Source organism: Balaenoptera musculus, chromosome 5 (genome assembly GCF_009873245.2).
Source record: "Balaenoptera musculus isolate JJ_BM4_2016_0621 chromosome 5, mBalMus1.pri.v3, whole genome shotgun sequence".
In the NCBI taxonomy this organism is placed as follows: Eukaryota; Metazoa; Chordata; class Mammalia; order Artiodactyla; family Balaenopteridae; genus Balaenoptera; species Balaenoptera musculus.
In genome coordinates this window covers 7,674,995-7,700,423 of record NC_045789.1, presented here as the reverse complement: position 1 = coordinate 7,700,423, position 25,429 = coordinate 7,674,995, and the positions used below count along the sequence as shown (strand labels likewise).

The 25,429-nt window shown below is 34.0% G+C and overlaps 1 long non-coding RNA gene across 1 annotated transcript in view; it reads left to right on the top strand.

Annotated features, from left to right (window-relative positions):
* Positions 1 to 25,429, top strand: part of LOC118895973 — a 404,534-nt gene that overhangs the window by 289,297 nt on the left and 89,808 nt on the right. Inside the window, exon 2 of the long non-coding RNA XR_005020057.1 lies at positions 21,466 to 21,542. This is a non-coding gene — a long non-coding RNA (uncharacterized LOC118895973). The remainder of the gene's footprint in view (positions 1 to 21,465; positions 21,543 to 25,429) is intronic.

Here is a 25,429-nt window from a genome sequence, read left to right as displayed (position 1 = left end):
TTTTGGAGAGTTTTTATCATAAATGGATGTTGAATTTTTCAAAAGTGTTTTTTTCTCTATATTGAGATGATCATATGGTCTTCATTCTTCAATTTGTTAATATGGTGTATACCTGTGAAGCCGTCTAGTCCTGGACTTTTATATTTTGGGAGTTTTTAAATTACTGATTCAATTTTATTACTGGTAATTTGTTCATATCTTCTATTTCTTCCTGGTTCAGTCTTGGGAGATTGTACCTCTCTAAGCGTTTGTCCATTTCTTCTAGGTTGTCCATTTTATTGGCATATACTTATTGATAGTGGCATCTTATAATCTTTTGTATTTCTGTGGTGTCAGTTGTAACTTCTTTTTTATTTCTGATTTTATTGATTTGGGCCTTTTTTCTCTTTTTCTTGATGAGTCTTGCTAAAGGTTTATCAATTTTGTTTATCTTTTCAGTGAACTAGCTTTTAATTTCATTGATCTTTTCTACTGTTTTAGTCTCTATTTCATTTATTTTTGCTCTGATCTTTATGATTTCTTTCCTTCTACTAACTTTGGGTTTTGATTGTTCTTTTTTCTGTAGTTGCTTTAGATGTACAGTTAGGTTGTTTATTTGAGGTTTTCCTTGTTTCCTGAGGTGGGCTTGTATCACTATATACTTTCCTCTTAGAATTGCTTTGCTGTGTCCCCTAGGTTTTGGATCATCATTTTTTTTTTTTTTTCATTTTCATTTGTCTGTATGTATTCTCTGATTTCCTCTTTAATTTCTTCACTGATTCATTGATTGTTTAGTAACATGTTGTTTAGCCTCCATATGTTTGTGTATTTTTGCAGTTTTTTTTTCTTGTAATTGATGTCTAATCTCATAGTGTTGTGGTTGGAAAGATGCTTGATATGATTTCACTTTTCTTAAATTACCAAGGCATCTCTTGTGGCCTAGCATGTGATCTATTGTGGAGAATATTCCTTGTGCACTTGAAAATAATGTGTGTTCTGTATGTGTCAGTTAAGAATACACATAATTTGGATGGAATTATGTGTATTCCATAATTCCATCCAATTATGGAATTGCTTTTGGATGGAATGCTCTGTAGGTGTGAATTAAGTCCATTTGATCTACTGTTTCATTTAAGGCCTGTATTTCCTTATTGGTTTTCTGTCTGGATGATCTGTTTACTGATGTCAGTGTCATGTTAAAGTCCCCTTCTTTTATGGCTGTTAGTATTTGCCTTATATATTGAGGTGCTCCTGTGTTGGGTGCATATATATTTACAATTGTTTTATCTTCTTCCTGGATTGATCCCCTGATCATTATGTGTAGTGTCCTTCGTTTTCTTTTGAAACAGTCTTTATTTTAAAGTCTATTTTGTCTGATATAAGTATTGTGCCTCTGGTTTTCTTTTGATTTCCATTCATATAGAACATCTTTTCCGTCTTCTTATTTTCAGTCTGTTTGTGTCTGTAGATGTGAAGTGAGTCTCCAGTAGGCGCCTTATACATGGATCTTGTTTCTGTATCCATTCAGCTACCCTGTGTCTTTTGGTTGGAGCATTTAGTCCATTTATATTTGAGGTAATTATCAATATGTATGTTCTTATTGCCATTTTGTTAATTGTTTTGCACTTGTTTTTATAGTTCTTCCCCCCCCCTTTGTTTTTCTTTTGTTCTCTTGTGATTTGATGACTATATTTACTGTTGTGTTTGGATTGCTTTTCTTTTTTGTGTATGTATCTATTATTCTATTATAGGTTTTTGGTTTATTGCTACCATAAGGTTTTTGTATAGCAGTCTATATACATATATATGATTGTTTTAAGTTGCTGATTTCTTACTTTCTAATGTATTTTAAAAACACTGCATTCTTGCTCTCCTCCTGTAAGAATTACTGTTTTTGCTATAGTATTTTATGTCTAATTGTTCTGCATATCCTTTAAGTGCTTATTGTGGATACAGATGATTTTACTACTTTTGTCTTTTAATGTCCTTACTAACTTTGTGGATGATTTCCTACCTTTACTGTATGCTTGCCTTTACCAGTGAGCTTTTTTCATTTCATAACTTTCTTATTTCTAGTTGTGGCCTTTTCTTTTTTCACCTACAAAAGTTCCTCCTAGAGAATGTTAAACATTTGTTGTAAAGCTGGTTTGGTGGTGCTGAACTCTTTTAGCTTTTGCTTGTCTATAAAGCTTTTCATCTCCACATCAAAACTGAAGGAGAGCCGTGGTGGATAGAGTATTCTTAGTTGTAGGTTTTACTCTTTCATCACTTTAAATATATCATACCACTGCTTTCTGTACTTCAGAGCTTCTGCTGAAAAATCTGCTGATAGCCTTAGGGGAGTTCGCTTGTATGTTATTTGTTGCGTTTCCCTTGTTGCTTTTATATTCTCTCTTTATCATTGATATTTGTCATTTTGATTACGATGTGTCTTGGTTATATTCCTCTTCGGGTTAATCCTCTGTGGGAGTCTCTGTGCTTCCTGGACTTGGGTGCCTGTTTCCCCTCCTAGAGTAGGGAAGTTTTCAGCTATAAATATTGTGTTCAAATATGTTCTCAGCCCTTTTCTCTCTCTCTCTTCTGCTTCTTGGTGTACTTAACGTTGTTCCAGAAGTCTCTTAAACTGTCCTTATTTCTTTTCATTCTTTTTTCTTTTTTATGTTCCGCAGCAGTGATTTTCACTGTTCTGTCTTCCAGATCATTGATCCGTTCTTCTGCGTCATTTAGTCTACTACTGATTCCTTGTAGTGTATTTTTCATTTCAGTTATTGTATTCTTTAATTCTGTTTGGTTGTTCTTTACATTTTCTAACTCTGTTGAAAACTTCTAACTTCTTGTTCTGTGCATCCATTCTTCTCCCAAGTTTTTGGATTATCTTTATGGTCACTCCTCTCAGGTAGAGAGCCTATCTCCACTTCACTTAGTTCTTCTGGGGTTTTATCTTGTTCCTTCATCTGGAGCACATTGCTCTGCCACTTCATTTTGTCCAAGTTGCTATTGATATTTTTATGTTTGCAGTAGGTTTAGTTACATTTCTCGACCTTGGGGCAGTGCTCTTCTGTAGGAGGTGTCCTGTTGTCACCGCAGCACACTCCCTTCTCTTCACCTGATCTGTATCCTTTATGGGTTCCCCCTAAGAAGGCTGTGTGGGTCTTTCCATTGCCGTGGGCTGACTATGTGGGCAGTCTGGTAGGCTTTTAGTCCAGTTGGTTGCCAGGACCTGTCTCATGTGGGTGCTGCCGCCTGCTGTTTAGCAGGGCCTGGTCATGAGTCCGCTGGTTGCGGAACCCTAGGAGGCCCTGGGGTTAGTGCTGGCTCACTGGTGGGTGGAGTCAGGGCCAGAAGACTCTGGGGCTGTTGCTACCTCTCTACACCAGTGGGCGAAACCAGGTCCTGGGATTCTTGCCATACTATTGGCAGGTAGAGTCAGGTCCTGAAGTCTGGCTTCAGGGCCCAGGGATCCCAGAGCTGGTGTCAGATTGTTGGTGGGGGTGGCTGTGTTTCCTGACACGGTTGGGTGTGGTGTCCAGGGTGTTCCAAAGCTTATGTTGGCCTGATAGTCGGCAGGGCTGGAGCCCAGCTGGTCCCAGGGTAGGGTTTGGCCTGCTCTGGGCAGGCTGAGTCTGCATTCTGCAGGTTTATGGTTTTCTTCCCTCTGGTGTCTGCCTCCTGGTGGGTAATTCTGGTCTAGGGGCTAGAGCAGGCTTCCTGGAAGGCAGGGCACGTGCCTGCCCACTGGTGGGTGGAGCTGGGGTTTGGCCTTCTGGTGGGAAGGACCATGTACAGAGTCATGTCTAGAGGTGGCTTTGGGCTCAGGGAGTCTTAGGCAGCCTGTGTACTGCTGGGTGAGGCTGTGTCCTCACCCAGTTAGTTATTTAGCCTGAGGTATCCCAGCACTGGTGCCCCAGGCTGTTGGGTGGGATCAGATCTTGGTGCCAATGAACTAATGCCCCCCACTAGCACTGACTTCTGCCCAGTCAATTGAGCTCCCAAATATGGCTGATGCCTGTGTCTTGTCCCTGTGGCGAGCCATGGCCATCCCCCACTTCTCCGGGAGACTCTCCAACACCAGGAGGTGGGTCTGGCCCAGGCTCCTATCCAATTACTGCTTTTGCCCTGGGTCCCAGTGTGCGTGAGATTTTGTGTATGCCCTTTAAGAATGAAGTCACTGTTGCCTGCAGTCCTTTGGAACTCCTGAAATTAAGCCTCCCTGGCCTTCAAAGCTGAATGATCTGGGGGCTCATCTTCCTGGCCCAGGACCCTGGGCTGGGGAGACCTACGTGGGGCTTAGAACTCTCAGTCCTGTGGGAGAGCCTCTGCCAGCTTGTGGGTAGTCTACCCAGGGAGTATGGGACTTGATTATATTGTGAAGTCATCCCTCCTACCTGACTAGTTGTGGTTCCTTCTTTATGTCTTTAGTTGTAGAAGATCTCTTATGGTAGGTTTCAGTCTTTTTCATAGATGGTTGTTATGCAGATAGTTGTGGTTTTGGTGTGCTTATGAGAGCGGGTGAGCTCAGGGTCTTTCTACTCCACCATCTTGGCCAGAATCCCCTTGGGCCTTAATTTTAAGCCTTATTTTGACTTAAATTGATAAAAATAATGTTTTGGCTTTTAACTATTTTGATAACTTGCAAGGTAACTTGATATTATTCTGAGAATTGAAAGAATAAACATCCTGTATGCAGTTTAGCCACGGGACTACCAGAATAGTCATTGTCAACGATGAAGAGATGTTAGATTTAATGTAGGTTTTCAAGGTGAATAAATATGAAATGTGTAGAGGGTTCATTGAATGTATAGGGGGTTAAAGTTGGAGCCAGTCTTTCAAAAATTTATTTTGTGTGACATCTCTGTTGCTTTCATTAATTCAGAATATGGTATTGATTATAGGTTTCTGATTTTTTAAAGAGCTGTTTCAGTGTGCAGAAAATATCTTTTCTAAAAACCAAACTCAATCCATTTGAAAAAACAAATATAAAGAAATTTATTAAGTTAGTGGATGAATTGGACATAAAGAGAGCTTCTGCCCCAAGTTAGTCTTTCTAATGAAATAAAAATAAGCTTTTAAAAATATCATGCTGCCTCTTCTTGTTCTATTATTTTTATTATTACCATTATTATTCAGTAGTAGTTCAAGTTATCCTACATATTTCAGCAACATACCCATTCATCACAGAACATTATCGCCCATCATAATATACTTAAACTGACCCTATACTGCACAGAAGAAAATAAATGGAGATTTGATCATTGAAATTAAAGATTCCCGACGGGGGGTTGCAGTGGTGACAGATTCTCTGCTTTCACAAGAAGAAATGCTCTTAGACTACCTTTTGAGAGATTCAATTTAACAAGAGGAAAGTTTTCTGAAATGGAAGTAGGGCTCTGTTGCTAGGGAGGCCAGAAACTCCTCTAGAAATGTCCAAAGACATGATAGAACCTCCTAAGTTTGGGAATAGTGTCCTATTGACAGTAGCAAGTAAAACTCGATAATCCCTTGCAGAGACCTGTCACACACTATGTGAGGATTCTGCACCTGAAACAAGGGACTGCGAAAGCTAGAGAACCAGCCTTAGAAACACTAGTTATCCTTAAGTGTATTTTATTAGTGTTATTTAAACATAAAAGATAAATATTTTAGGAAAAAAATGGATGATATTAGTTCCCTCTAAAATTTCATGTTTAGAGACAGTTTTAATTGGTTTTATATATAAAAAGTTTTAAAAAATGAGCAAGGAAAAAAAGAAGAGGCTCAAGTGAATCACTGAATAAGTTGAAAATACCATTTTAATTTATAATTAGATACAATAATTTTATGACCCATAGATGTATAGGAACATAAATATAATATATATTACAGTTTGATTCTTATAGTCATTCCTTTCTAGGTAGATATATCATTTCTAATGTACTTTATTATTATAGATAGAATTAATACATTGATATATTTTTAAATTTTAAATATACATTTATACTTTTTTCTTCTTTGATTTTTTTTCATCTTCAATAGTTTGAGAAAATATTGAGGAAAAATATATTCAACTTTGAATTTCTTTGTTTCCTAGAGCTTGCTAACCTTGTTTTGCTGCAAATAATAACAAAACCATTTTATATTTTCTGATCTTTGATTCAGTTGTATTTGAAGCAGTGCTACAGGGATATACCTGTTTATGAGAAGTCATTATGACCTTGTAATGAAACCATAGAAGTAGGTTAAAGGTACATACTTACCTTCAATCATTGCATATGATTCTTATATATCTCAGGTTCATCTGGCTCAAAATATCTTTTTATTTCCACCCTCTACCTCTCCGACCTCATTGTAACCACTGTTGCTACCACACCTTCTGAAAAATACTCTTAACTGAGAGACTTACTAATCACTTTAAACTCTCTCAGGAATCCACTCCTTTCAGGCAAATAAATACTAAAATGAATCTTCCTCCAATGTTCTAATATTTCCCAAATAATAATGTTTTATCTGGTTCTCCTTAAGAAATTGTCATGATGTATTTCTCAAGTATCTAATTAATCTTCACTCACTATATTACTTTTTATAAAATAATTTATCTGTTACATTATATATGACTTATAAGTGCAGCAGTCTTTTTACACATTTTATATATTCACATTTAAATCATGTTAACACTTTATGTATTTGAGTATGTATATAATATGTAGTCATATATGTGATTCATATATATATGTATAAATACATAATAATCAATATAATAATTTCAATGATAACGTTTTTCTTGAATTCCATTTAAAGTAATCTTGGCACTGTCTAAAAATGTATTATCACATTATAAACGTGTATCGACTGTATCTTCTATGCTCTAGCAAACAGATGCGATCTTCTGTTAAAGATCTGAGAGTCATTATTCTAGGACTTAAGTATAAAAATATTCTAATTAAGAGTCTTTAAAAGAATCTATGAGCCTAGAGTAAACCCCTAAACATTCTGATTTGTTGGGACTGAGAGGAAGGCTCAAGCATTTGCACTTTTAACAGGCAATTCTAGTGACCCTGATGCATATATTTACTGGATCACATTATTTAGTATTCCTATTTTAGATGACAATCACCTAGCTCAGTATCAAATGCAATAATGCATTAAATAATTAATCTTTTTTGATGCCTTTAATAAATTTAAGCAGACCCTTCACTGAATTGTTGACTTGCTTTCATGCTAAGAGAAGTGCTAAAATTTAAAAAAACCACAGTGTTGTAGATTTCCATATATAATGACTTCTTTGCTGTTGGTTGTGTTTCCAAATGGAACTCTATAGTTTTAATTTGAGCATAGCCCCTCTCCAGTATTTCTTAATTTATATGGAGCCGAGGAGGCTCTGCTTGGAAGAAAGAAGACATGAGATGCACTAATGACAAACCAGGAGGACACTGTCCTTTTATTTGAATAAGAGGATCTCAAAGACAACAGTCAAAGCAAATTCTACATGGAACTCCTTCAAAGGACACAAGGAAAATGAGAGGAAGTATCAAAGGTACCTATTACTCTGCCTAGACCTGACAGATGTTATCCAGACTGTGGTCAACTTACTCCGTACCTTAGTTGCCTGGAGAAATAATTGCTCACTTAAACTTGGGAAATTAGTTTTTCTCTCAGGCTGATACTCTGATAGACTCTGTAATGCTTGGATTTGTGCCTTGAATCTTCTATTGTTTTTTAATTGGTAATACATGCACATGCCAAAAGAAATTCAAGGACTTCAAAAAATAGAGATAAAAGTAATTCTGTCTTTTGCCCCTGTACAGTCCTCTACTTCTCCTCCTTGGAGACCACCCCTGTGAGGCATTGCTTATGTATATTCCCAGAGTCTTTTGAATATGGTGGTGTGTGTTGGGAGCAGGCAGGAATATAAATAAATGCAGGTCAGGAAATTCCCTTGATTTTAAATTAGCAGGAGACGTGCATTAAAGAGTGTCACTGAGCAGCATATTTACCACCAGAGAGTGACTTAGATACAAGAGGAAATATAATATATCCTTCATTTAAGTATGTACACTATCAGGGTAAAAAAAGGAAAATTTTAAAGCAGGTACTGCTTTCAGCAGACAACAGACATTTAAATGAGAATGCCTTTTAGCATAATGAAATTTATCTGAGTTTTAAGATGCCCTCTTGAGATTGTAGCAACACTGGTAAGCAGTCACTTGTTCCGGCAGAAGAAGGTCACTGTGCACCTTATTGTAGTAATGTGTTTGGAAAGAAAGTAAAAGGGGAAATTGCTTCCCTTGATCCATTCATGACATTTCTTTGTAATACCAAACTGAAAAGGTTTTAGAAAGATAAAAAAAAAATCATGGCCAAAAAACGGCAAAGTTCATAACTGATTATTGAATAAGAATGACTTTGAAAACAAAACTTTAATTGAATATCTACTGTTTATAGTATACTATGCTAGGGTTATAAAACACCCTTGAGGAACTTTTAATATCTTTAGGAAATGACATATAGGTGAAAAAAAATAGTCTTGGTCTAATGCAGTACCCATTTAGAAAGTGAGACCATCGTAAGTGGACTCTGTGAATCAGATTCTCTTCAGACGTAACCTACTCTTTGTTTTTTTGGTGAAGTGCAGTGGCTTATCCAGGTTAATGAGAGGACCACCAGCTATAACAGGTGGATGGATTATACCCACTGTTGGCATGACCCAGATGCTCCTTTAGTACATATCAAATTACAAGAATTTTAGTTTTCTTTTAGGCTGTACTTCTACTAGCCCTTACCAACACCCTATGTAATTTATTTTTGGTAAAGTTATCAATAACTGATTAGTCTTTGGGCATTAGAATTTATGTAGGTCAAAAACATATCATCTTTGTTTAGGTAAAATTCCACTGTTGCATAGCACCCAGGATGCGTGTATCCTGATGAGATCTCCTTAGAAAGATACCCTAAAGTGACCGAGCTACATACAGTTTCCTTGGGTCTGCTCCCAGGTGCAGCAGTCAGGCAAATTTATTATTCTTCCTTGATAGGAAGCTAATTTCAGATCTGGGACAACTATAGTACAAGTAGTGCCTCGGACATTGTATTCTACGAGAAAGCAAGGGAGCTCAAAGACTAATGGGGTCATGTTAAGAGGAAAGATGACCCAGTTTGAAGGTGTTCCTACTGGATAAATGATGAGATATTTGAGCATCAGAAAATGATAATGTCTACAACTGATTATAATATACGGTATAAAAAAATCCATGAACCCTAATCATAATAAATACCTACATGTGTACCTATGTATGTACATACATACATAAATGAGAGAGGGGAAAAAACAACTTCTTCTGTGAGAGATGTGCTAGATATAAAAGTCTATGGAATGATAGAATTAGAAATTCAACATTCATACCTGATTCAGGGAAAGGTATTCATTCAGTGCTAAAACCATCATATAGATGGTCGTTGGGGAGCAAGATATTCAGATGTTGGCAAATCCAGCTCAGATTGCAAAGAGAAATTGTACATTTACTACAGAACTGGCCGTCATCATCTGAGCCAAATGAGTGCATTTACAGTTGACTATCACTAATAGTAGGGCAGTGTGATGATTTTTCACTTTCTGATATGATGCCTCATGAAGAAAATTATTAGTATTCTTGCTAATAATGTTAACCTGAATCTAATAAAGCCTCTGCACTCCATTCCAGAGCCTAGCAAGAAGGAGAAAAAGGGAGGGAGGGAGGACAGGTGGGAAGGTTACCTTCTTTCTCTCTATTTCTGCCCTACAACAATTTCTCTCTCTTGATGTATGAATCATTTTTTCTGCCAAGCACACAGATAGCTACCGGTTTCTGTTTATTTTGTTTTATTTTGTTCTGTTGGCTGTTCTGTGTAGGATTTCTTACTGTTAGAATTTAGTACATTTCAAGGGGTGATTTAAAAATTAGTGTTAATATATAAGATTTGTAAGTAAATGTCCTCTTGTAATTTTTCTGTCAAGGAATAGTCGGTCAATGCATTCTGGAGAAAAGCATTTGCTTTTCTTAATAGAAATTTACATGACATGTCTTACATGTATTCAATACACAAGCTTCATGGAAAAAGTTACATTTTTATGTAAAGCTAGTTAATTCACTGAAGGCCACTCAAGAACTGTGCTTAAATGTGCTATTTAAAGGAGTGAAATATTATGAGCTACTCAGAGTAGTGGATGCAGGAAACTAGTTTGCAAACAGGGCCATCAGTAGAATTTTAAAAGGTTTGCTATCCCCTCTGATAATTAATTCTTAGAATTTCCAGTGTCAGACCTTAAAAGTACAGTCACAAATAGTTTCCTAATCTGTTTACCCGTAACCTTACAAAAGAGGCAAGTATAAATTCATATTACTAATATAATATTAATTTGTTTTTCTCAACCAGTGCTTAGAAACTATCTTTTTCCTTAATGAGCATTATGCCACCATTATAAAAACTGCTGTTTCAAGTTTTACGACAAATTAGGTTTACAATTATGGGATCACATTTCCAAACATCAAATGTAATTTGCTCTGACAGGAGAAAATTTTTCCCATAGACAAATGTTCAAGCTCTTCCATTGTTTAATGGCAAATTAAATAGAAAACTTTTCATACCTGCATGTACTTTATTTAGCTTCCTTCCATCTGCTCTGCAAATGTCCTCATAAAACTGTATCCCATGGCAACCCCCAATGGCATTTTAGCTCCCTGACTCCCAAGTGAGCTAGTCTCTCCCAGGGAAACCACCTTAGCACTTCAAGGACAGCATTTTTCATTAATTTAGAAGGGGCTTGGTTAGTGAGGACCCCTTCCACAATTTCCATGATTGCATATATGTTCCTTTATATGGATAAGAAGGTACTTGATTTTCACATGGTTTGTGAATCATGTTTCAATCCCAAAGAAGAGAATGAATCCCATTATTTCACAAAATCACTACTCTCCTGTCTGTAGACAAAGAGACGATCATTTTTATCAATGTGAAAAAAGTCTCTATCCTAGAAAGTTACTTGAAAGAAAAGCTTATAAATTTAGAATTCTAGGGGGAAGAGAAAAATTCAAGTCCATTTACTTATAATACATAACTATATCATTAACTTGTTAATTATTGCCGAGAGGTTTGTGGATCCTGGGAGGGATTGTGAGCCCAAAGCAGTCAACTCAGGATCTTCCCAGGGGGTCACTTACAGCTTTAATATTTAGAGGTTATTTACTCTCTCTAAACCTCAATTTTCCAGTTTAGAAAATGGGTGTAACTTCGCAGGGTGTTGTGAAGACAATGGGAAATTCTTATAAAAACTTCGTTAACAACAAAGCACTATGCGGGGTTTATTATTACACTCTCCTCTTCAACATTTAGTAAGTGTAAGCTGTACACAATTAAAACATAACAATGATATTGTAACTTTAAGCACTTTATTCAAAATAATGAAATGAGTGAAATTCTAAATGAAATCATTGTTGGCATTTGAAATCATGAGAAAGGAACAGTAAACTGCTTTCTACGTAGTCTTTCTTATGAAACCAAAGCACTCTGTATTTGAATTTAAAATTGCTTTTATACCTTTGAATACACATCCATATTTTAATAACTTTTCAAATCATAATTATTTTGAAAAGTGCTTTAGCATTCTGTTGTGACAAACCACTATGAAGAAACTAAAATTCATATGTGCTTAAAAAAGATATGTTTTAAAAAAAAAAAAAAAAGATATGTTTATTTTTTTAAATTTTTATTCCATTTTTCCTTTCAGATGTTATCACTGGTGCTTAAATTTAGAATGATTATGTTTATAAAAGTAATGTGTGACTTTTGCATTCTAATGAGTCTTAACCAAAACATTATGCTAATTTATTTCATATGCTTTTACAACACTCTAAATTGTAAATTGTAAATATACTCGATCAAAATTCAGTAGCATAGGATTTACTTTCTAAAATAAATGTGATGATTTTAGAAAAATTTTTAAACTAGAAATTTATTTAGAACAATAATTCATTAAAAAAAACCAACATTTGCTTGTGCCAACTGATATGGAAGAAACTGGGAAAAATCTACACTGACCCAATATTTCTGTATATAATAAAAATCATGTAGTGAGTAAAATCATATTGTGAGTACATAATAAAATTATATAATTAGCTAATATAGAGAAAAGTTCATATAAGAAGTTGGAGGTGCTTATCACCAAACTTTTCAATGACCATTCTGAGAGACTATGGCAGCCCTCTGGATAATTTATTCTCAGATAATTCATTCCAGCTTCCAAATTAGGAGAGTCTCAAATACTTTTCTATTTTTGCTTAACTGCAAACAGAGTAGGAAAGTACAGATTCATACTAGTAAATTATATTAATTGGTTTCCTTAATCAGTGTTTCAAGCTATATGTTTTCTTAAAGAGTACTACCAAGCCATTATAAAACATTTTATCAAGTTTTAAAATAAATTAGATTTATCATTGTGAGATTGAGTTTCCAAATGACAAATGACATCTGTTGTGACAGGAACTTCTTCCTCCTTCATCTTAATCACTACTATTCTGTTGTAGAACAGAAAGAGAAAATCACAAAAAAATCTACATTTCCAGATGGGCTAATATTTTGCTGCAATAACACTTCCAGTTTCTCCTAGGAGCCCTACTGCCTTTTAGTTGAGAGAAGTATTTAAAAACCAAGATCTACATTCTTTATTGTCCCCTGCTTTCCCTTCATTTCCCTTCTCTTTCTAAAAATCTAGTTCAAAAGCCATTAGATGGGACCAAACAAGGAGGGCATCCATTCCGGGGGCAGGTTGAGCTGTGAGAGGACAGAGCAGGGGTTGGAGTTCAGGAAGGGTAAAGCGGACCGTGATGGAGTGTAAGGTGTTGGTGTTGGGGACCACATCAAGGGACAATTCCATGCCGGGTTTTGGAGCCCATAGAGGGGACGTCCATGAGGGGAAATGGAGCAGAGATGGTGAATGTTCTTTCATGTTGGCAAAGGAGTATCTTCAGTGTAGAGTGGGATCACTCGGTTGATGTGTAAATCCATGAACACTTCCGTAGGATTTTGCAGAGATGCCCTGAGTTCTCATCAGCAGTGTTTGTGTGTGTGTGTGTGTGTGTGTGTGTGTGTGTGTGTGTGTGTGTGCACACATTGCTTCCTTACAGCTTTGCTGAGGTGTGCTCGCAATAATTTTTTTTTTTTTTTTTTTTTTTTTGCCAACCTGAGAAATGAGGGATAGTATCCTTGGGTATTTTTAAATTGTATTTTTTTTTATTATGAGTACATGATTTCATGTGTTTAAAGGTCATTTTTATATCTTTTTCTTGTGAATCCTCCGTTTATACTTTCTGAGCATTTCTACAGGCATTTGGGGGTTTTAAATTCTTTTCTACATAGTTAGAAAGAATGTGGTCAGTACTCATAGCTATTTGTCTTAAGAGCTTATAATTTATCTTTCGAATTTGCATATGGTTCATTTTATTATTTTAAAAACATAAGTGAATGTATCTGTATTTTAAAACATAGGTGAATATATCTGTGTTTTCTTTAATTGCTTCTGGATTTTATATCATTTTTAGAAAATGTGACCTCAAAGTTATAAGGAATTAATGCATGTTTTCTTCTGGTGCATGTTTGTTTGTTTGTTTTTGCTTTTGAGTTGGATGTCTGATCTACTTAAAGTAATTCTGCTCTAGTGGTATAGATCCAGGTTTTTCCAGATGGCTACACATTTTTATTTAAAAATCCATTTTCTCCCAGAGTTATATTGATGAATCTGATTCTCGAATGTCTGCTCTGGGTATATTTATGGCCAGTACAATACTGTTTTAGTTATAGTGGCCTTATGGCACATCTTACTTTCACTAGGGCTAAGGACTCTCATTTCTTTTGAAATGTTTTCTGGCTCTTCTCCACCGTTGATTTTTCCACTTGTATTTGAGAGTCAACTTGTCCAGCTTTAGAAGGAAAAACAAAAAAGAAAAAAACAAAAAAGAAGAAAAGATAAACCTCTCATCATTTTGTGGGGATAATTAAAAATGCATATATTAACTTGGATAAAAATTATTGTTTTATGTTTACTTTGCATCTTTCATAAGTAATTTAAAGTTATTTTTATATAGATTGCTTTTTTCTTGATAAATTTATTCCTAACCATTTGATCTTTTTGTCGTTGTTGTTGTTTTATTGTAACTGAGATATTTCCTTGCATTATATCTGGAAATATACAGCAAGACCATTGATTTTCAATGTCCATTTTACATTTCTCTGTCTTACTAAATGTGTGGTTTTAACATGGGTTGTAGCATTCTTTCAGCGCACGGGTTTTGCATGCAAACCACTCCCCCACAAATAGGCATAGTCCGCTTCTTTCTTTCCAATGTTACGTCTCTAGTTCTTTTCTCCTATCTGATTACTTTGGCTACTAAATCAAATAGTAGTGAGCACCCCTGTCTTGCTCTTAACTTTAGTGAGGAAGCTTGATAATTCTCTGTTAAGATTTTGCCTGGAATGACTGGGTTGGCAACAGAACCAAAATGAATCCTTTGAGCCTACTGACGGAAAAGCAAGCTTCTTCAAACTCTTTGTAACATTAACTCAGGGAATATACAGCAGTATACCAGATTCAACATAAATGTGAATTGCTCTTTACTGAGCTGAGTACTCTGTACCAGGTAGTTGGAATTGTCTTTTTGTAAATACATAATTCATGATGTGAAGCAAACAGTTGCAAGAGAATGAGAAGAGAGGGCCCCCAATCCACTGGCTTCCCTGAGCTGAGATGGTTCACATCCTTACCTGCCAAGCCACATTTCTCAGAGACATGTGCCTCCTAGAAATGAGTGGTGACTGGGATTTACAAGACTCTTGACATGCATGCTGTGTTGCCTGTTAGACACCCTTTCTCCCTTTTTTTCCCAACTTTACTGAGGTATAATTGACAAATAACATTGTAAGATAGTTAAATTGTACAGCATGATGATTTGATATCCATATACATTGTGAAAGAATTTCCCCTTCAAGTTAATTAACACCTGTTACCTCACATGTTTGCTTTTTGTGTGTGTGTGAACATTTAAGCAACTTCCAATTCTACAATACAGTGTTATCAACTACAGTCACCATCCTCAGATCTTATTCATCTTATAACTGAAAGTTTGGACCTTTTAGCAATCAACATCATTTATGAACTAGAAATTGGTCTTGGTTAAAGCCTATTGTGTCTCATGAGCTTGGCTGTCACTCTGAGGTTACAATGTAGAGTAGGAGTTACAGGGACTTTTGGGTGAGATGTATTTATTTTATGATGTTAAGTATCTATTCATCAATTCCTATCCATAATTTTCTTATTAAGAGTGGATGTTGAATGACAAAAACATATTCAGCACTTAAGATGACTGTAAAGTTTTTCTCCATGAATCTATTTATATGATAAATGCTGTTAATGAATTTCTTAGTATTGAACTACCTTGCATTCCTGGAGTAAATCCCACTCTATAATGATGCATTAAGTTTTTTTAATGTGCAGTTGGATTCTATTTGCTAATGTTTTACTTATGATTTTTCATGAATGGGCATATATAGATCGATCTGTAGTTTCTTATGCAGTGCAATTCTATCAAGCTTTGGTACCTCTTATATTCACTTCATAAAAATAATTTAAAAATATTTCTTTGTGTATTCTCAGGAACAATTTAAATAGTCTTGGCTTTATTAGGTCTTTTAAGATTTGATTGATTTCATTTGTGAAAATATCTGAGCCTGGTTCTTTTGTGTGTAGTATTTGTTTTATAACTTTATTTTTTCTGTAGAAATAACTCCACTTAAGCTTTTTTCTATGCTTTGTTACATATTAAAAAATATGTTTGCTTATGAAATTATCCATTTCAGCTAGAATTTCAAATTTATTCACATAAACTTGTGAAAAGAGTCAAGATTTTTGAACATTATCAGTTTCAAAAGTTATTCCTCCTTATTACTTCTCAGGTGGTGTCGTTATGATTCTGTTGTCTATTCATTAGCTTAGTTCATGGTTTTGTTGTTTTTATTAATTTTTTCTCAAAGGATGATTATTACTCCTTAAAAATTTTTTTTAATTTCAATTTTTGCATTATCTTTATATGTTCCTCCTTTTGCTTTCTTTTGGCTTAATTTTTCCCCAAAATTTTGCATTTAATATTTGATGCACTTATTTTTACTTTTCGTATATACTGACCTATGGATTTAAAGATATGACTTTCCTTTGATTAATGCTTTTATTATATCCCATAGATTCTGATATCCTAAGTTTTCCTTATCATTATTTTTTGAAATATTTCAATTTTGGTGTAAATTATCCCTTCTAAATAGAATTGCATACGTAAGATTTTTAAAAATTTGAGGTGACCGAGACTTTAATAATTGTTGGTATTAATTTTTAGTTTTATTTCATTGTGACTAGAAAATATTGTTTGTCTTATTTCTGCTATAAGACTTGCTAAGGTTTTTAAGGACCTAGTATATGGTCACTTCTTATTAGTATGAAGAAGATGTGCCTTTTTTCGGATGTGCAAAAAACCCTTAGTAGTTAACCCATAGTAATAAAACCCTTATTAATTAATATGTAAATTGTATACATTTATATTTTAAAAATATGTTTCCCACTTGTGTCTTGGTCTGAAAGTCTTGTATTATTAGTGTTTTCCTATTAATTTCTTCCTGAATCTCCTTGTTTTGTTTATTTTGAAGGTGGTTCTGGTGTTATTACATTCAGATATTTATAACTCATAAATTCATTACGATTTTTGGTCTTTAGCATTACAAAATGTTCTTTGTTGCCTGTTTTAGTGTTTTGGGATCTGAATTTTACTTTCTTACATCAGAATTAAAAACTAATGGCATTTGGCTAGCATTTGATTTGATTTGCATTGGCTGGAGCACCTTTGCACATCCTTTTAATATTTTGCTTTTCTGGACAATTTTGTTTAGCTGTGGCTCTTGTATACAAAATAGAATAGTATTTCGTTTTTTAGAAAAAAATACAAAAGTGAATTAAGCATCTTTACATTTATTTATATATTTTTATTTTTTTTATATTTCATGGGATTTGCATCTTTTTCTCGTGATTATATTTGTTCTAAGACTTGTTACCATGCTACCACTAGTTTCCCCTCACTTATCTTTCTACTATTTGGCTTGTCAGGATTAGCATTAAATAATATCCATTATTTACCTCTTCCTACACAGCGATTAGACTAGTATTTTCCTTCTCCTCCTCTTCTCATTTTTTAGTTTAATTATTTCTACTGTAATTATTTCTACTGTTAATTATTTGTACTGTCTCTAAATTCATAACCCTTCCTTACTAAATTCTTCCACAAGTGTCCCAACCTATCTTTTTGGCTAGGTTCACAAATACTGTATACAATGCTCATCACTGTTTTTTTTGTTTTTTAATCAAAATTTTCCTAATCATCTCTTGATTAGACCTACTTGATCAGAATTTGCATTTTAAAAAGGTCCCTAGATGATATGTATGCCCATTAAAATGGGGAAAGCATTGACCTAGAATAATGAGAAAGTTATTATTTTTTAGTATTGTAAAATATTCTCTGAAAGTATAAATTATTCTATTATTTAAAAGAGACATTGATTTGGCATGTTGATATGGATTATAACTTTGGATAAAGAAGGACTAACAATGGAATTCAATGTCAAATTAAGCCATCTTTTTAATTCTGGCATTTTCTAAATGGCATAGATTAGTATCAATGTCAAGAGATTCAGCCCTTATTACCTTGGTTTTTCCTAATGCTTTCAAGGGATACACACACACACACACACAAATGCACACACCGACATTTTGCATTTTTTTTTCTCTAAAACAATACTGTGCAATAGAACTTTCTTGACATGCTTTCTCTCTGCAGTGTTCATTACAGTTGCCACCAGCCACATGTGGCTATCGAGACTTGGAATTATTGAGAACTTGAGAATTTTTATTGCTTAAATTTAAATTTACATGTGGCTAGTGGCTACTTCATTAGAAAAACTCTAAAACATAAACTGGTAAACTATGGCCTGCTTTTGTATGACCCATGTGCTAAGAATTTGTTAAATGTTTTTAAAGGATTGTAAATACACACAGACACAAAATGTGCAACACAACCGTATTGTTGTGACATTATGCAGCCTGCAAAGCCTACAGGCTCTTACCCTCTGGCTCTTCACAAAAAGTTTGCAGACTCCTGCTCTAAAATGTTAATTTTACTTAGTACAGCATGCAGAATTAAGAAATAAATTTAAAAGCAGATATTTTGGAAGGTGTACCATCATGTGGCCTTGTCATCAAGAGATTTATTTGAAACAGTGCATGATAAGCTTTGAGTTTTTCATGGTGTGTAGGCATCAATTTAACTTTCCCATGGAATATTTGTAATGTTTTAATGTTTATGATTGACAAATATTCAATATCATTTAAAATTTAATTGAAGCCAAGGAAAGTTGTTAAGATCTTCAACCTTATAAGACAAAATCAGGTATGTCCAAAGAAATTTGTGCTGTGTTATTAAGTATTCATGCTTACAGACTAGACAGCAAAAGAATTGAGAATTCCTCAGGTTTTTTTTGAGTATTTTCTCCTGAAATCAAAATTTTACTGAAATCTATTATGTTTTCTGTGTATTTTGTGGCAGCTACGGCGTCCGCTTAGCCATCAGTTTTGCCCCCTGTATTTGGAATTCAAGAATCTAAAAAATTTTACCTGTTGTTGTACCTCCTGGAAAAAAATATCTCAAAAATGTTTACATAAAAATAGTCAAAATTTCAAATGATCAAATTCTCAATAATTATATTTTGTTATACAATGCTTATAGTATGAACTGTATATAAAATAATTTGAGTAACATTTAGCATTTCCTTCAAAATGAATGATTCATTACTTTTTCAATAAATCTAATTATTCAGCTTGGTATATCATTCCTTAAATGATGTGTCATATTACTTGATGCTAGTGTTCTTAGTCTGAATAAACATTCTTTCATAATATTAACAAGTTTTACTATGATCTTTGCCAAATGCAGAAAATTTCCATTATAACTCTCATAAAATTTTTTTGGATGATATTCTGTACACAGTTGCCTTGCCTAAACCAAATTTATGTATATTATATGATCAAGAACTTCTCCTTTCTTATTTTCATTTAGGGTCTGTTCTGCAACAAAAATAGTTATTGATTTTTACAAATTAGATTTTAATTTTGAGTACCTAACACGGTGATAGCTATCCAGTTCACTTTATTCATGTTTACTCACTGCCTGTAATTGATTTTGTTCATTCTCAGCTGATTCAGAGATTTTATATCTGCAGAAATTCAGACTAACCGCGAGTTGCTTTGCATAAAGGAACCAGAATGTAGTCACTTTTTTTTTATTTGAAAAAATCAGTGTAACAGATATCCCAAAACCTGAGCTATCTTTTGTATAGTCAAACTTTCTTTTATGAAATGGATGATTTTTCAGCAAGAGTACCTCATTGATGAATATTTTAAAATATGTCTACATTCTGGGATTTTAAGGGAACACATTTGATTTGATGGTTTTTTTAGGATTTTTTTCTCTGCTAGTTTTTCTTGAAAGTCACTAGTCATTGCAGACTGGGAGATGGGCGATAATATCATATCCTGTTCCATCAACGATGACTTACGCTACATTCTGCTAAACTTAATAGCTCTGAGGTTCTCGTTCCTTTTTTCTTTTTGATCGTTGAATCCTCATTCTTCAAAAATATTTTTGATGTTCCAAATAATTTCCTCTTTATTTTTTTGTGTAAGGTTTTCTACTTTTTGTTTACTAGTCTCAATGATTTCTATTATAATAAAATACGTTTATTACAATGATTATATTCTAATAAGTTTATCATAAATTTTTTTGTGTTTCTAATATTTAGGGAAAATAATAAAATAATTTGATATGCTATAATATATAACCTGTATTGGAAAGAAACAGCAACTTTTAACACAGCATTTAATAGTGGTACTGACCAACTATTTACACTAAGAAAATAGCAATTCTTGTGCTATAACGAGTGGATCATTATACAGTAATTTTAATTTAAGCCTATATTAGTATTTACTTTTGGATTATTAATGATTAATTAATAACACTTATGTAATGACTTGTGTCATATTTAAAGCACCTTCTAGATTTAAATGGGGGCTCAGCAATATCTTTATGTTTCAGTAAACAAAAACCAGATGGTGCAAACTACCATAAAATTGTATTAAGTATAGCCATTGCACTAACACCAGTGAGAGATTTTTAAATTGTGTGAATATATATACATATATACGTGCATACATCCAACCGTAGATAGATTAGATACATAGGTAGGTAGATCAAGCAGATTGAATTAAAATAGAATGATAGAAAGGTTGATGGTTGTAGCAATTTGAAACCCAACCACTTGTTTAGAAGCACAGATTATCATAAATGTTTTTAAATCAACACTATTTTTTGATTATCCAATCTTTAGTTTAGCAAACTTATTCCTCCTTTGTAAATCCAAGTAAAGTGATGTATATTGATCCTTCTATAATAACAGAGCAATTTATCCCATTTACTGGAAGTTTGTCATAATAAACATGCAAATCACCTATTTTGGATTAGATATTTATAATAAAAATATACAAATAAAAATGTTTGCTATGAGTGAGGCGCCCTTAGATGTGCTAGGCTCAATCTGAGGAACAAATGCTGTCCCACTTTTTTTTTTTTTTTAAAGATTTATTTATTGATTGATTGATTGCTATGTTGGGTCTTCATTTCTGTGCGAGGGCTTTCTCCAGTTGCAGCGAGCGGGGGCCACTCTTCATCGCGGTGCGCGGGCCTCTCACTATCGCGGCCTCTCTTGTTGCGGAGCACAGGCTCCAGACGCGCAGGCTCAGTAGTTGTGGCTCACGGGCCTAGTTGCTCCGCGGCATGTGGGATCTTCCCAGAACCAGGGCTCGAACCCGTGTCCCCTGCATTAGCAGGCAGATTCTCAACCACTGCACCACCAGGGAAGCCCAATTTCCAACTGTCTTTATAAAGCAACTGTATTAAACCGGAGCCAGATATTGTAGTCTGATTTTTTTTTTTTTTTAGTTTGTCATCTGTCTTTGGGGCTTTTGCTGAGTGTCTTAGCTGTTCAGCAGCACATAAATGGCATAAACAGCCTTTTTATGTCTTACACTAGAAGAGATCATTATGAACTTTTTTTATTAGAAAATAAAACTTCAGTTGACTCTTCTTAATATACTAAAAGTATTTACACATTTTGAAACTGTATGGAGATTGATATAAATTCTTTCACATGATCTGAATATTGACACAAATGACATTGGGAACACTCCCTATTACATTATAAAGACTATTTAGATAGACCCACAATTTGTGCAACATTTGTGGGATCTTTCCACTACACAGAATTAGTTTCCTTAAAGTTAATTTTTTTTTTTTAAGTTCAGCCTTTAAGTTTATTTATTTCAATTTTCTTTTTCAGGGAATGTACCCAAGAGGAGTTCTGAGACAATGTCCTCAGATGTTCTGCTGGGATTAAACAAGACACTGCTGTATTTTGTAAGTTCATCTATTTTTATCTTAGTAAAGAAGACTTTCTGCTGCAGAGAACCAGTTTTTTGTTTTTTTTTTTAAATTTGGAATTAGAGTCAAATTTTGATTTAATAGAAGACTTAATTTTATTTTTTCAAGATTTTTTACCTAAATTTTATTCAATTTCAATGGATAGTGAAAAGCGTTTCTTTGTTAGATGAACTCTGTTTCATTGTATGTATTAGCCAATATTTTAATGACCTGTGAGAGGAACTTTATCAGTTGGTGAGCTAATTTAAAAGGGCACTGCTGTCAGTAATACCAATTTGGCCTGGGTGAATATATTGGTAATTATAATGTCCTCTATTTCACTGAACAAATATTTTCAACTTGATCTGTAACAACTGCTTCTTGTGGCCTGATGAAGGTAACTGAATACTGACCCTCTTTAGGAAACATATTGATTTTCTTTTTGTTACTAAAACTTAGATTTTACATTCCAGGATTATTCATTATGATGAGATGTGTACCACATTGTTTGGATGTACTAAAATCTGTCTAACACTCATGAATTTTACATGATGTGAGGCAAACAAACAAAAGCTACTGTGTGGAGAGTCATGAGTGACATTAAATTGAATGTTTCCTGAACCTTCGAATTTACAACCCTTCTGATTACCTCAAAGTTGAGAATTTTGCTATTTCAGTTTCTAAAACACAGTGTAAAGCAAATCAATTTCTCCCTCTTTTACAAGCTCTCTTCTGATATTGATACAGAATAGCCCCCTTGCCTCTAGTTACTTTTCTATGACTGACTCAGGAGATTGAGAATGTAATACACCTCATGTAATCTGACATTTGCAACTTTTTCTTTTCTGTGCTTTTTTTTTTTTTTTTTTGCTTTTTATTCAACTAAACTATTCCCAATAAACAAGAGAAAAAATTGTGCTATGTCCCCCCATAGTAAGTGGATGGGGGGGTCATCTGGATGAAATAGTGTACCTGGAGATCTGTAATCAGCAGCGCAGTGGCTATTCCAAGTGCATTCAGCAGGGATATTTTGTTGCTCCAGTATTTTTGAACAAGCTGGATTAATACTGAGTATGGTAACATGAAAAACACACTCAAAAGTTAGAATAGATTTTAGAAATGTATATAGTATTTTGGAAGGCATAAATCAGTCAAAAAGATCTTGAAATTGGTGAAGAATCACTCACAAAAAAGGAGGGAAATTTTGTAAAGATAAATATTAACATATCTCATAAATAAATAAGGATTTATTTAGAAGATTAAAAAATATAAGATTATATAGAAGACAAAAAATAAGGATTATATAGAAGATTAACAAAAAATCTTTGTCTTAAATTTAAACTAAGACATAGCAATTCCACTTTTTTCAAGTCCTATCCATTTACATTATTCTTTTTCTAAATGGAAACCAGGGAATTCTCCCCCTAAAACACTGCATTTAATAAAAATGTTCAATTTTCTATTTTTATTAAGGATTTCTCTATGTATGTATCTTCCTCATAAATTCCAAGTTTTATCATTGATAGCAACAGCATTTAAATGACTTTATACAATTTTATATTAATAAGAAACATTTGTTGAATATTTAGTATGTATCAAGCCTTATGCATGAAAAATGGCAAAGACATTTCGTGTTGAATACGACCTGTGCCATCTGATCAGTGGTGAACATACATTTTCTATTAGGATTTCACAGAAGTTTCCTGTTCCCCTATTACTACATCAATCCCTACAGCTCTAAGAAATCCAAGTTGGGAACTACGGACGTATTATTAGAACTTAGACTAAAAAGAAAGATTTTTAAGAACCAGGAACAAATGTATTCTTGGCTGGACCACACTCTTCTTGATTTCTCTGAGCACTTGTAGTTTATTCAGCTAATGAAGAATCTGGAATGTACCAAGAAGGTACAGGGGAGAAATAAAAATTTTGATTAAATATTCTCAGTAATAGAAGTATACTCCAATAAAAAAAATTAAGGAAGTAGAATAATTCCATTTGAAAAAGAAAACATACTGAAATAACTGAATATTATTCTTCAATGTATATGAAGAAATCTTACAAAAACGTGACCCATTCTTTATTTTGTAGTGATGTTTAAAAAATTCAAAAACCTTGACTATTAATAGTGCAGATTTCCATGCTGAGAGAATTTTTAAGTGCTAGAATAACTACAGATGCATCTTTGAAAATCCCTTATTTTGAAAGACTTTTCAAGCAACACAGATCCTATCTTGCAGAGACTGAGAGAAAAAATGCTAATTAATTCAACATGAAATTTTCCAAACCTAGGATTATATGATCATCTGTTGGTTGCTGCTTTACATTCTGTAATAAGTCATTAGCTTCAGTCAATATTGACTTTGCTTTTCTGAGACGGTACAAAGGAGGAAGCTAACTGGTTTAGCAAAACACCTCCTGCTCCGCTGTGGTGTCAGCTGAATACTGTCTAGTCGCTAATGGAGAATTAGTACACTTTTCTCTAAGGGTGTGAAGGATGATCAGAGTGGACCCTCTGCCTTTGGAATGAGAACCTCCCTGGGAGCTCTACTCATTTCATCTGACTGGAAGTCATCTAAACAGATGTTTTAAGGAGCATATTAAAAAAAAAAACTCAGAGCTATCTTTTTGCTGTCCAATATTGCTATTCCCTTAAGAGAGGATTATACTTCACAAGGTAATATCTATCAATAGAGATCATGAATGATTCTAGCTTAGATCATGAATGATTCTAGCTTAGAAATCACTCTATCTTCTGGCTTATAATGCTAGTTATTTTATAGACTTTCTTTTCCAAGAAACTCAGTAGCGATGAAATCAGCACTATGTTTTGTAAGATTTTTTAATTCAATCAAATGATTGAATTATTTAATTCAATCAAATGAATATTTGTGCTAAGAACTGTGGAGAATAAAGGAGAATTGCAAAAGACCAATGCTTCCAAATTGCTACAGTTTCATTGTGGAGAAAAATCAATTATATAAAAATTAAATGTAGGATTAAAGTCAGTAAAAAACTCAGACTGTATTGTAACTCTCTGACTTCCTGCAACATCTTAAGTGTACCCTTGTATGCCACATACATATTTAAAGAGATGGAGAAAAAAACAATGAATGAATGAATGAAGTGCTGCAGTTATTCAGAGTCAATGTAATTAAATTTGAGAAATGAAACATAGGAAAAACTAAGGGACTCACATCACAGATCGGACAAAGTAAAAAGAGACTTGGCTTAAGAATTTACTTAGGATATGGCGATAGATTCTATCTTTAAAGGTCTTGGAAAGCGAATTTTATAAAATGAGTAGTGAGCAGCAAAGCTAAGAAGTGAGATTGGTCTAAACGAGGAAAGGTCTTAACTCCATGCTGTGCAGCCTATACTTTATTCAGTGGGAGGGTCAGTCACCAGAGACATTTCAGTGAAATCCTCTCCTATCAATTCCTGAATAACTGACATGGGGGGAAGAGGTGAGAAAAATCAAAGACTATGGCATACTTCTAACTCTGAATAAGTGGAAAAAATGTGCTGAGAATGGAAATATGAAAATTAAGAAGTTGGGGTGAAGAGGGCAGTTGGTAAGGTTGATGTAAGTGGCGAAATCTTCTGATTTTGAAACATCCTTAGCTTATTTTCCAAGAGTGACTTATCTCTACTTATATTTCTTATCTCAAACCTATTCTTTTTGCTTTTAATGTTATTGGCATGTTTGATGGTAAAACAAATGGGTTATTTGTATTCATTTATAATTTATACTGTCACTGCACCTCTAGTCTATCTAAAAGTGAATTTTTAAGTGAATAAACAGGAATTATTGAAATGGTGAAAGAAATGTTCATTCATTTTGGAGTAACTTTTACTCACATAAAGTCCCGAGTTGACATTCA